We start from the raw sequence: 10044 nt of genomic DNA on the forward strand, positions 1-10044 counted from the left end.
AACATTGGAATATACTTTTAAACGATCCGATTTTAAATAAAATTATCCCTATAAAACCAGGGATAACATTCCGTCGGGGGAGAACTATTAAAAATATATTAGCACCTAGTAGGTTGAAAACGAATATCCCCACCTCTACCCAAGATCATTATTATAAACCAGCAGGGATCCATAAATGTGGGAAAAGAAACTGTTTGTGTTGTTTTAATATTAACAAAGGAAAAACTCAAGTTACATCAAACGTAACACAAGAAATATTTGAAATTGATACTTATATGAACTGTGAAACTGATTATGTAATTTATATGATTGAATGTGAGTGCGGATTGCAATATATTGGAAGAACAACCCAAACACTAAGAAAGAGATTAAATGGTCACCGCTTTAATGCAAAAAACGGTTTTCTCAAACATAGCTTATCAAGGCATTTATTATATAACCATTCATCTGATTTTTCTAAAATAAAAATTTCCCCAATCGAACAAGTAAATGTTAAAACACACAACAGAATCTCTACCCTGAATAAAAGGGAGTCCTTCTGGATATTTAAATTTGGGACCTTGAGCCCAAACGGACTCAATGAAAAAATCGATCAAGTGTAGTTTGAACGATCTGTTAAAATACAATGACATCTGTATTCAAAATGATAGGATAAGATTGAGTGTGATACACCTACAAAGAATAAATAATAATGGGAATATTTCTCTTCTTAAAATCAAATATATATATATATATATATATATATATATAAAAAACAGGAGCGTCTGGCTCCCGACAATTAGATTCAAACGAACAGCAATGAAACTAGAAGCATTTTTTACCAGTAACACAATTATCTTAGTTAGAATAAAGGATAGCATCAAAACTATCAAAAAGAATAAACACAATTATCAAAGAAACTAAGAGTACTAACACTGTCTGTCAGCGGCGAGAATATGCGGACGATGATGATTTTTTTGAAATATACGGTCACCTGCATATAAACATATATATATATATATATATATATATATATATATAACATCAGTAGAGGAAAAAACATACACACACCTGTGCTGAAACGCCCATGATGAACCTTCACCTTGCCAGTTTAATCTGGAAGTGAAGCATATGATACAAGTATATAAGATGATGTATTGTAACCAAATTTATGTGCCTGATGAAGACCACAGTGCGTGGTTGAAACGCGTTGCAGCAATCGAATTTTATATTGTTCTTTTTTAATAATAAAATCGTTGAAAATATACCCTGACGATTTTGTGAAGATACCAGTACAAACCACACCTGAGCGCCCGTTCAGAGGAGCAGCTTTTTCTTCCTAGTCTGCATTACTTCAAAACCGCAAGGAGAGGAGTTCCTGATACGAATTCACCCCATGCGGTTATGGCTCCAGAGGCAAGCACAGTGTGAACAAGCGTGTACAAGCTACAAAGTTAAGTTGTGCTGGCGACATTGCACAACTCACCAAGGTGAGCTCCATTCATTAAGTTACTCATTATCTTACAAATACCAGAACGATATCACCTTAGAGGAGCGCCGTTTTTTTCTCTTTTTTTATCCCCCTTTTTACCTCAAGAGTCCACCGATATGGCATCGCCATACCCTGGAGAACCCGGTTAATATTTTATGAGGTATTTGTGGCACAAACTGGGCATAACATATAGTGCACTAAAATGGCATATCAGTGGAAAATTGTAATTTTCACTCTGCACCATCCGCTGCACATTAAACCCTTGGTGCACCATGACTTAATAGCATGTCGTGGTGTGGGGGATGATATATGGAGCATCTCACGCGCTGAGCCCGCACCATACACTTCGGGTGTCAGCTGTGTATTACAGCTGATACGCGGGACTGACGGACAGAAACAGCGAACACGCTGTTACAGGAGCCTGTAAAAATGACAATATACTGCAATACATTAGTACTGCAGTGTATTCTACCAGTGATCTAACGATCGCTGGTTCAAGTCTCCCAGCGGGACTAATAAAATATGTAAAAACAAAAGTAAATAGTTATTATTAGTGGAAAAAATTAAATATTTAAAGTCCAAAAAGAAACCCTTTTCACATTTTTTCTCTAAAGTAATGTAAAAAAATAAAAAAAACACACAAAATTGGTATCGCTGCGTCCGTAAAAGTCCAAGCTATTACAATATACCATTATTGAACTGGCACGGTGAACGCCGTGAAAAATAAAGAATTTTAAACTGCAAAATTGCAGTCTTTTGGTCACCTTGGCTCTACCAAAAAATGTAATAAAAAGTGCTCAAAAAGTCATATGTACCAAAAAATGATAACAATAAAAACTACAGCTCGTCCCGCAAAAAATATGCCCTCACACCACTCTATTGACGGAAAAATAAAAAAGTTGTGGCTCTCGGAAAGCGGGGAGGAAAAACAAAAAGAAAAAAGCAAAACATGGATCAGTTCGGAAAGGGTTAATTACTTTCTAATGAAAAAATATTTATGACCACGTGTGGGGTGTAGCCGTACTCGGGAGAAATTGCTTTACAAATGTTGGGGTGCATTTTCTCCTTTATCCTTTGTGAAATTTAAAAAATTCAACATTTTAGTGGAAATAATGTTGATATTAATTTTCACGGCCTAATTCTAATAAATTCTGCAAAAGACGAGTGGGGCCTAAATGCTCACTATATCCCTAGATAGATTCCTTAAGTGGTGTAGTTTCCCAAATGGGGTCACTTTTGGGGGGTTTCCGCTGTTTTCATTCCTCCAGTGCATTGCAAACGCGACACGGCACTAAAAACTATTCCAGCAAAATCGGAAGAAATTTTTTACATATGTTGGGGTGTTTTTCTACTTTTATTCCTTGTAAAAATTTTAAATTTCTATGTTTTTTTCACAAAAAAAGTAGATTTTCATCTTCACATACTAATTCAAATAAATTGAAAAAAAAAAACTGTGGTTTCAAAATGCTAACTATACCCATAGATAAATTCCTTGAGGGGTATAGTTTCCAAAATGGGGTCACTTTTGGGAGGTCTTGACTGTTTTGGTACCACAAGACCTCTTCAAACCTGACATGGTGCCTAAAATTTATTCTAGAAAAAGGAGGCCCCAAAATCCACTAGGTGCTCCTTTGCTTCTGAGGCGGGTGTTTCAGTCCATTACCGCACTAGGACCACATGTGGGATATTTCTAAAAACTGCATAATCTGGGCAATAAATATTGAGTTGCATTTCTTGGGTAAAACCTTCTGTGGTACAGAAAAAATTGATTCAAAATGAATTTTTGAAAAAAAAAATGAAATTTGTAAATTTCACATCTACTTTGCTTTAATTCCTGTGAAATGCCTAAAGGGTTAAAACACTTTCTGAATGCTGTTTTGAATACTTTGAGGGGGCCGTTTTCAAAATGGGTTGATTTATGGGGACTTTCTAATATATAAGGCCCTCAAAGCCACTTCAGAACTTAACTGGTCCCTGTAAAAATAGGCTTTTGAAATTTTCTTGAAAATATGAGACATTGCTGCTAAAATTCTAAGCCTTGTAACGTCCTAGAAAAATAAAATAATATTCAAAAAACGATGCAAACATAAAGTAGACATATGGGAAATATAGACTAGTAAGTATTTTGTGTGGTATTACTATCTGTCTTACAAGCAAATACATTTAAATTTAGAAAAATGCTAATTTTTGCTAATTTTCTCTAAATCTTGGTGTTTTTTACAAATAAATATTGAATTTATCGACCAAATTTTTTTCCCTAACATAAAGTACAACATGTCACGAGAAAACAATCTCAGAATCACTTGGATAGGTAAAAGCAGTCCGGAGTTATTACCACATAAAGGGACACATGTCCGATTTGAAAAATCGGCTTCGTCCTGAAGGCCAAAACAGGCTCAGTCCTGAAGGGGTTAAATGCACAGCAGGCCGCAGCACGTAGAAAGTACTGATGACATGTTCATATATGGATAGTGAGACAAGGGGCTCTGCACTTAAAGTAGCGCTGTGCCCGGGAATTCCTTGGCGAGTGGTACTAATACAGAAGCAGGGAGCTGACGATCCCTTACATTAGCATTGGATTCAACTGTATCTGCATCCTGAGGACGCAGATACAGTTGACACCAAGACATACCACCGGCTGCTTGGGACAGCGTAACACCGCCCGGAATCCTGGACTGTCCTGCTGAATCCAGGACGGTTAGGAGGTATGCTGTAAATAGGACCATGCACATGCGCAGATTCCACAGTAAATGCTTGTTCATGAGCCTGCAAAGGAGGAGCTGCTCAGTTTGCCATTAGGGTGATGACTGACGGATAAGGCCTCGTTCACATCTGCACTATTGTCTCTGGTAAAATCACGGCCCACCGCCTGACGGCAATCCAATGGAACCCACTAAAGTCAATGGGTTCCGTCGGCAGGTGGCGGTTTCCGTTGTGCGATGGAACCGTTGCTTCCGTTATTCCTTTGTTCTGCACCACTGACGGAGCAGAACAACGAAACAAACACACCAACGCAGGTGTGAACAGGACCTTAGAGAGATAACTGAAAACAGCAGCTGACCATAAACTGAAATACACTGCAGGTACAGAAGACAAATGGTAGACCAATTAGAAATGTGATTTATTTCGCAAAATACATGCGAGGCAATTAAAAAAAAACTGTGCAAAGGTGTACATAGCCTTTAAGAAATCAGGAGGCATATTTTCAGATTCTGTTGGACTTCTCCCATATACCGGCATTTCAGGCATCCTATTGGTCCACGGTGTCCTCAATGCCCACCCCATTTACTTTACCCCGAGATAATGGTGGGCTGGTACATACACAGATAATGGTGGTTATGTATGGGGATGATGGCTGGTGTATACAGGGATGATGGGAGTCCCTTATATAACCCCCATATTCCCTGTATATTACCCCCAAAAGGAGAGATGAGCAGCACATCGCAGTCCAAAACTCATGGAAAACTATTTTATGTTTCACCCATCCCACCCATCGCTGGATGTGGGTATACTAGCACACATGACTAATATGATAATATTTTAATATAGAATTGTACATCCTAGTATAATAGCTAAAGAAAATTAGCTTATGAGGTTTAGAGTTGGTTATATGTCGAAATTTTGATCTAAGGTATGCGCACCGTGACGGGCGGTAGTCATGTAGACTGAACGCTTCCATGATTTGAATACGCTGTGACGTGGCACTTTGGGTCACGTGAACGTGGTATACAGTTTACATCAACACTTTCATGACATATATTGTGGTTCACGCTTGGGCATTGGAGATGAAGAAGACTGGAAGTCAACATGGCGTTCTGGGCCGGATGAAGAAGAAAAGAGAACATGAAAGACTCCAATCTGAGAAGATGTCACCTGTGAGTCACTGAATTTCACTACACTTATATTTATCAAATGACTTGAAAAATGACTTGAAAATATAGTCAAGACATTCACAAGGTTAGAAATAATGATTTTTATTTGAAATAATAATTTTCTCCTTCAAACTTTGCTTTTGTCAAAGAATGCTCCATTTGCAGCAATTACAGCATTGCAGACCTTTGTCATTCTAGCTGTTAATTTGCTGAGGTCAGGAGAAATTTGACCCCAGGCTTCCAGAAGCCCCTTCCACAAGTTGGATTGGCTTGATGGGCACTTCTTGCGTACCATACGGTCAAGCTGCTCCCACAACAGCTCAATGGGGTTGAGATCTGGTAACTGCGCTGGCCACTCCACTACAGATAGAATACAAGCTGCCTGCTTCTTCCCTAAATAGTTCTTGCATAATTTGGAGGTGTGCTTTGGGTCATTGTCCTGTTGTAGGATGAAATTGGCTCCAATCAAGTGCTGTCCACAGCGTATGGCATGGCGTTGCAAAATGGAGTGATAGCCTTCCTTATTCAAAATCCATTTTACCTTGTACAAATCTCCCACTTTACCAGCACCAAAGCAATCCCAGACCATCACATTACCTCCACCATTCTTGACAGATGGCGTCAGGTATCTTTTCAGTTGTTCTGCATCTCACAAATGTTCTTCTGTGTGATCCAAATACCTCAAACTTCGATTCGTCTGTCTATAAAACTTTTTTCCAATCTTCCACTGTCCAATATCTGTGTGCTTTTGCCCATATTAATCTTTTCCTTTTATTAGCCAGTCTCAGATATGGCTTTTTCTTTGCCACTCTGCCCTGAAGGCCAGCATCCCGGAGTCGCCTCTTCACTGTAGACGTTGACACTGGCGTTTTGCGGGTTCTATTTAATGAAGCTGCCAGTTGAAGACCTGTGAGGCGTCTATTTCTAAAAATAGAGGCTCTAATGTACTTGTCTTGTTGCTCAGTTGTGCAGCGGGGCCTCCCACTTCTCTTTCAACTCTGGTTAGAGCCTGTTTGTGCTGTCCTCTGAAGGGAGTAGTACACACCGTTGTAGGAAATCTTCAGTTTCTTGGCAATTTCTCGCATGGAATAGCCTTCATTTCTAAGAACAAGAATAGACTGTCGAGTTTCACATGAAAGCTCTCTTTTTCTAGCCATTTGGAGAGTTTATTCGAACCCACAAATGTAATGCTCCAGATTCTCAACTAGCTCAAAGGTAGGTCAGTTTTATAGCTCCTCTAAACAGCAAAACTGTTTACAGCGGTGCTAACATAATTGCACAAGGGTTTTCAAGTGTTTTCTAATCATCCATTTGCCTTCTAAGGGCGGATTTACACCAACGTGTAATACGTCCGTGCCACTCGCGTGTTTTTCACGCGTGTGGCACGGACCTATGCAAGTCTATGGGGCAGTGCAGACTGTCCGTGATTTTTGCGCAGCGTGAATCCGCTGCGTAAAACTCACGACATGTCCTATATTTCTGCATTTCTTGCGCATCACCCACCCATTGAAGTCAATGGGTGAGTGAAAACCACGCGCGCCACATGGAAGCACTTCCGTGGGACGCACGTTATTCGCGCAACAGCAGTAAAAGAATGAATGTAAACAGAAAAGCGCCACATGCTTTTCTGTATTCAAACATCCAAACGGAGTGTCATAATGATGGCGGATGCGTGAAAAGCACGCCGCCGTGCACCATATGAACATGACACACGGAGCTGTTAAGTGCCTTTTGCGCACGCAAAACGCAGCGTTTTTTGCGTGCGCAAAACGCACACGCTCGTGTAAATCCGCCCTAACACAGTTAGCAAACACAATGTACCATTAGAACACTGGAGTGATGGTTGCTGGAAATGGGCCTCTATACACCTATGTAGATATTGCATTAATAACCAGACGTTTGCAGCTAGAATAGTCATTTACCACATTAACAATGTATAGAGTGTATTTCTGATTAATTTAATGTTATCTTCATTGAAAAAAACTGTGCTTTTCTTTCAAAAATAAGGAAATTTCTAAGTGACCCTAAACTTTTGAACGGTAGTGTATATGGTGTGCAGAATGCCTGTGTAGGACTGATATCTGTCACTATATGGTGGGAATATTGGTCTTTGTTTTACTACACACGACACGTTCTTAGTACACAATTAAGAGTGTTCACATTATTTCTATATAGTTGAAGGGTGGACCCCCAAGAATTATTTCCTTTGGTGGGTCCAAGGTACCTCAGTCAGACACTGAGTGTACACATCCTTGCATTAAAATATTGTATTACTGTCTGTAGCCTTAGATGATAATTTATTAACCTTGCTAAGCTGCTTATCTGGCATAGAAAAGTCCCAAAAGTCGAAATTTGCGGGAAAGTTTTTGGTCAGTTTACTCTGCCTTTGGCACTTTTTTGAAAAGTGTGTGGTGCTTTGCGGAAAGGGGCGACAATTTTACTATCATTTACGCCAGTAACGGGCGTAATGTAAAGCAGAAATCAATGGCAGCTCCGAGCTAGTGTACAATTTTACATTGAGTGTGTAACGAAAGGCCTAATCCAGACCCCGTATCTCCCCCACTAATCAGACTGTCCAATCAGACTGTCTTGTTCACACAAGACATGTTTTGCCCACCCCCCTAAAAAAAAAACGAAAAAGATAAATATATCTGAGACAGTGTATCTTTAAGGGTATATTCACACGCTGTGTTTTCAGGCGTATTTGGGGGCGTAAACGCCTCCAAATACGCCTGAAAAATTGGTGGCCCAATGCCTACAAACACTGCCTATTGTATTTTAAAAAGGAAAAAGAAGGAGCATGTCACTTCTTGAGCCGTTTTTGGAGATGTTTTTCATTGTGTCAATGGAAAAACAGCTCCAAAAACATCTAGAACTAAAGACCTCAAAAAACGTCTTCACCTTCAAAAACGGCTGTAAATCTCTGAAAACAGCTTTGTAATTTTCAGCCATTTTTGACATTGCGTGTGAACCCTAAGACTATATGTAAAGGGTTTGCCAGACACAGGTTCTATGTCGACGCCCGGGGTTAATCAGCCTTCATCAGCTCCAAGATCTGCTGGAGTGACGCGATCTGTTACCACTCAGGCTGGCAGGCTGAGGAGAGGGAGAACCTATCACAGCCTGGCCTGACGGTTCTAGCTCCCACCCTTTGTCTATGTTTACCCTCACTTGCAGCATGTTCCTTGCCTGTGATTGTCTGGTTTCCTGGCTCTGCGATTCTTGCTATTTACCTTATTGACCGCTGTTACTTATTGACCCCGACTTGACTAACTATTCTCCTGCTCTGATTTGCTACTTTGTACTCTCCTGGTTTGTCTCGGCTCGTTCACCACTGCCTGTTGCTCACGGTGTTTCCATGGGCAACTGCCCCTACCTCCCCCTTTTTCTTCTGTGTGCCCTTGTCTTGTGTTGTCTGTCTTGCAGTTATTGAGCGTAGGGACCGTCGCCCAGTTGTACGCCGTCACTTAGGACGGGCCGTGCAAGTAGGCAGGGACTGAGTTTCGGGTAGATTAGGGCTCACCTGTCCGTCTCCCTACCCCCTTTCATTACACTATGACACCTGATAGCTCTGCTACTTGATAGGAGACAGCGGCTCAGCAGACAGTATCACATATAATATGCTTAGATACAACGGCTTAGCAGACAGTATCACACATGCTAGGCCCAATTAGAAGGTTAATTGTGAAAAAACTTCTTATGGTGTTTTTCGATAAAGGTCACTTGAACTGGTATCATTTAAACAGTTAACCGATGAATGGCGCTGTTTATGTGGAATTTACCCTGCGGCCTAATGTACCATATAATGTATTAAAAATGTAAAAAAAACTACATTTTGTGGGGTGAATTGAAAAAAAACCTGTAATTCCGCCATTTCTGTTTTGATTTTACAGTGTTCATCGGGCGGCATGAATTGCATGATATCTTGATTCTGCGGGTCATTACGATTATGGCGATACCAAATTTATATAGTTTTATTTTTTACAAAATAATTAGTTTTTGTGACGCTGCATTCGAAGATGAACTGCATAGTTTTTCAATGCAACAGCACTTCATAGGGCGGGAAGGGGTTAAAACCCACTCTCTGAAGCCCCCCTTCAAGATAAATTACAACTAATCTGGTCCCCATGGCAGAAATCTGTCTTTCCATCTGGCACCTCCAGCAGACTTTCATTCTAGTTTGATTTCTTTTACCTCAGAGTTCCTCTTTTTCCCTTTTTTTTATTTATTTTCTCCCCCCTTTTTTTGAACTATTTCTAACAGGGGCTGTGCAGGATTAGAAAAATATGGCTGCTTTCTTTCAAAAACAGCACCACACCTATCCACAGGTTGTATCTGGTATTGCAGGTTTGCTCCATTGAAGTGAATGGTAATGAGCTGTAGTACCACACACAACCTATGGACAGGTGTGGTGCTGGTGTTTGGAGAAAGCAGATAAGTTATCTCATCCTGGACAACCGTTTGTCATGGATAGTTCTTGTGCGGAGATGCTCCCTGCATTATCCCTTTTCCTTTATGGCCGCTGATATGTTCTATTCAGCTTTATGGCCTCTGTGGTAAGTACATTGCCAGTCAGTAAAGGGTTAACACTTCAGACCACTGTGGGTGACGTCACAATGTATGAGTTGTGCAGTGGTAATAAACTCCTGTAGTAATGATGATGAAGGTGCTGATGTCATAAATACAAATGTTTATGACATA

The sequence above is a fragment of the Rhinoderma darwinii genome, assembly GCF_050947455.1.
Source record: "Rhinoderma darwinii isolate aRhiDar2 chromosome 11 unlocalized genomic scaffold, aRhiDar2.hap1 SUPER_11_unloc_20, whole genome shotgun sequence".
Classification (NCBI taxonomy): domain Eukaryota; kingdom Metazoa; phylum Chordata; class Amphibia; order Anura; family Rhinodermatidae; genus Rhinoderma; species Rhinoderma darwinii.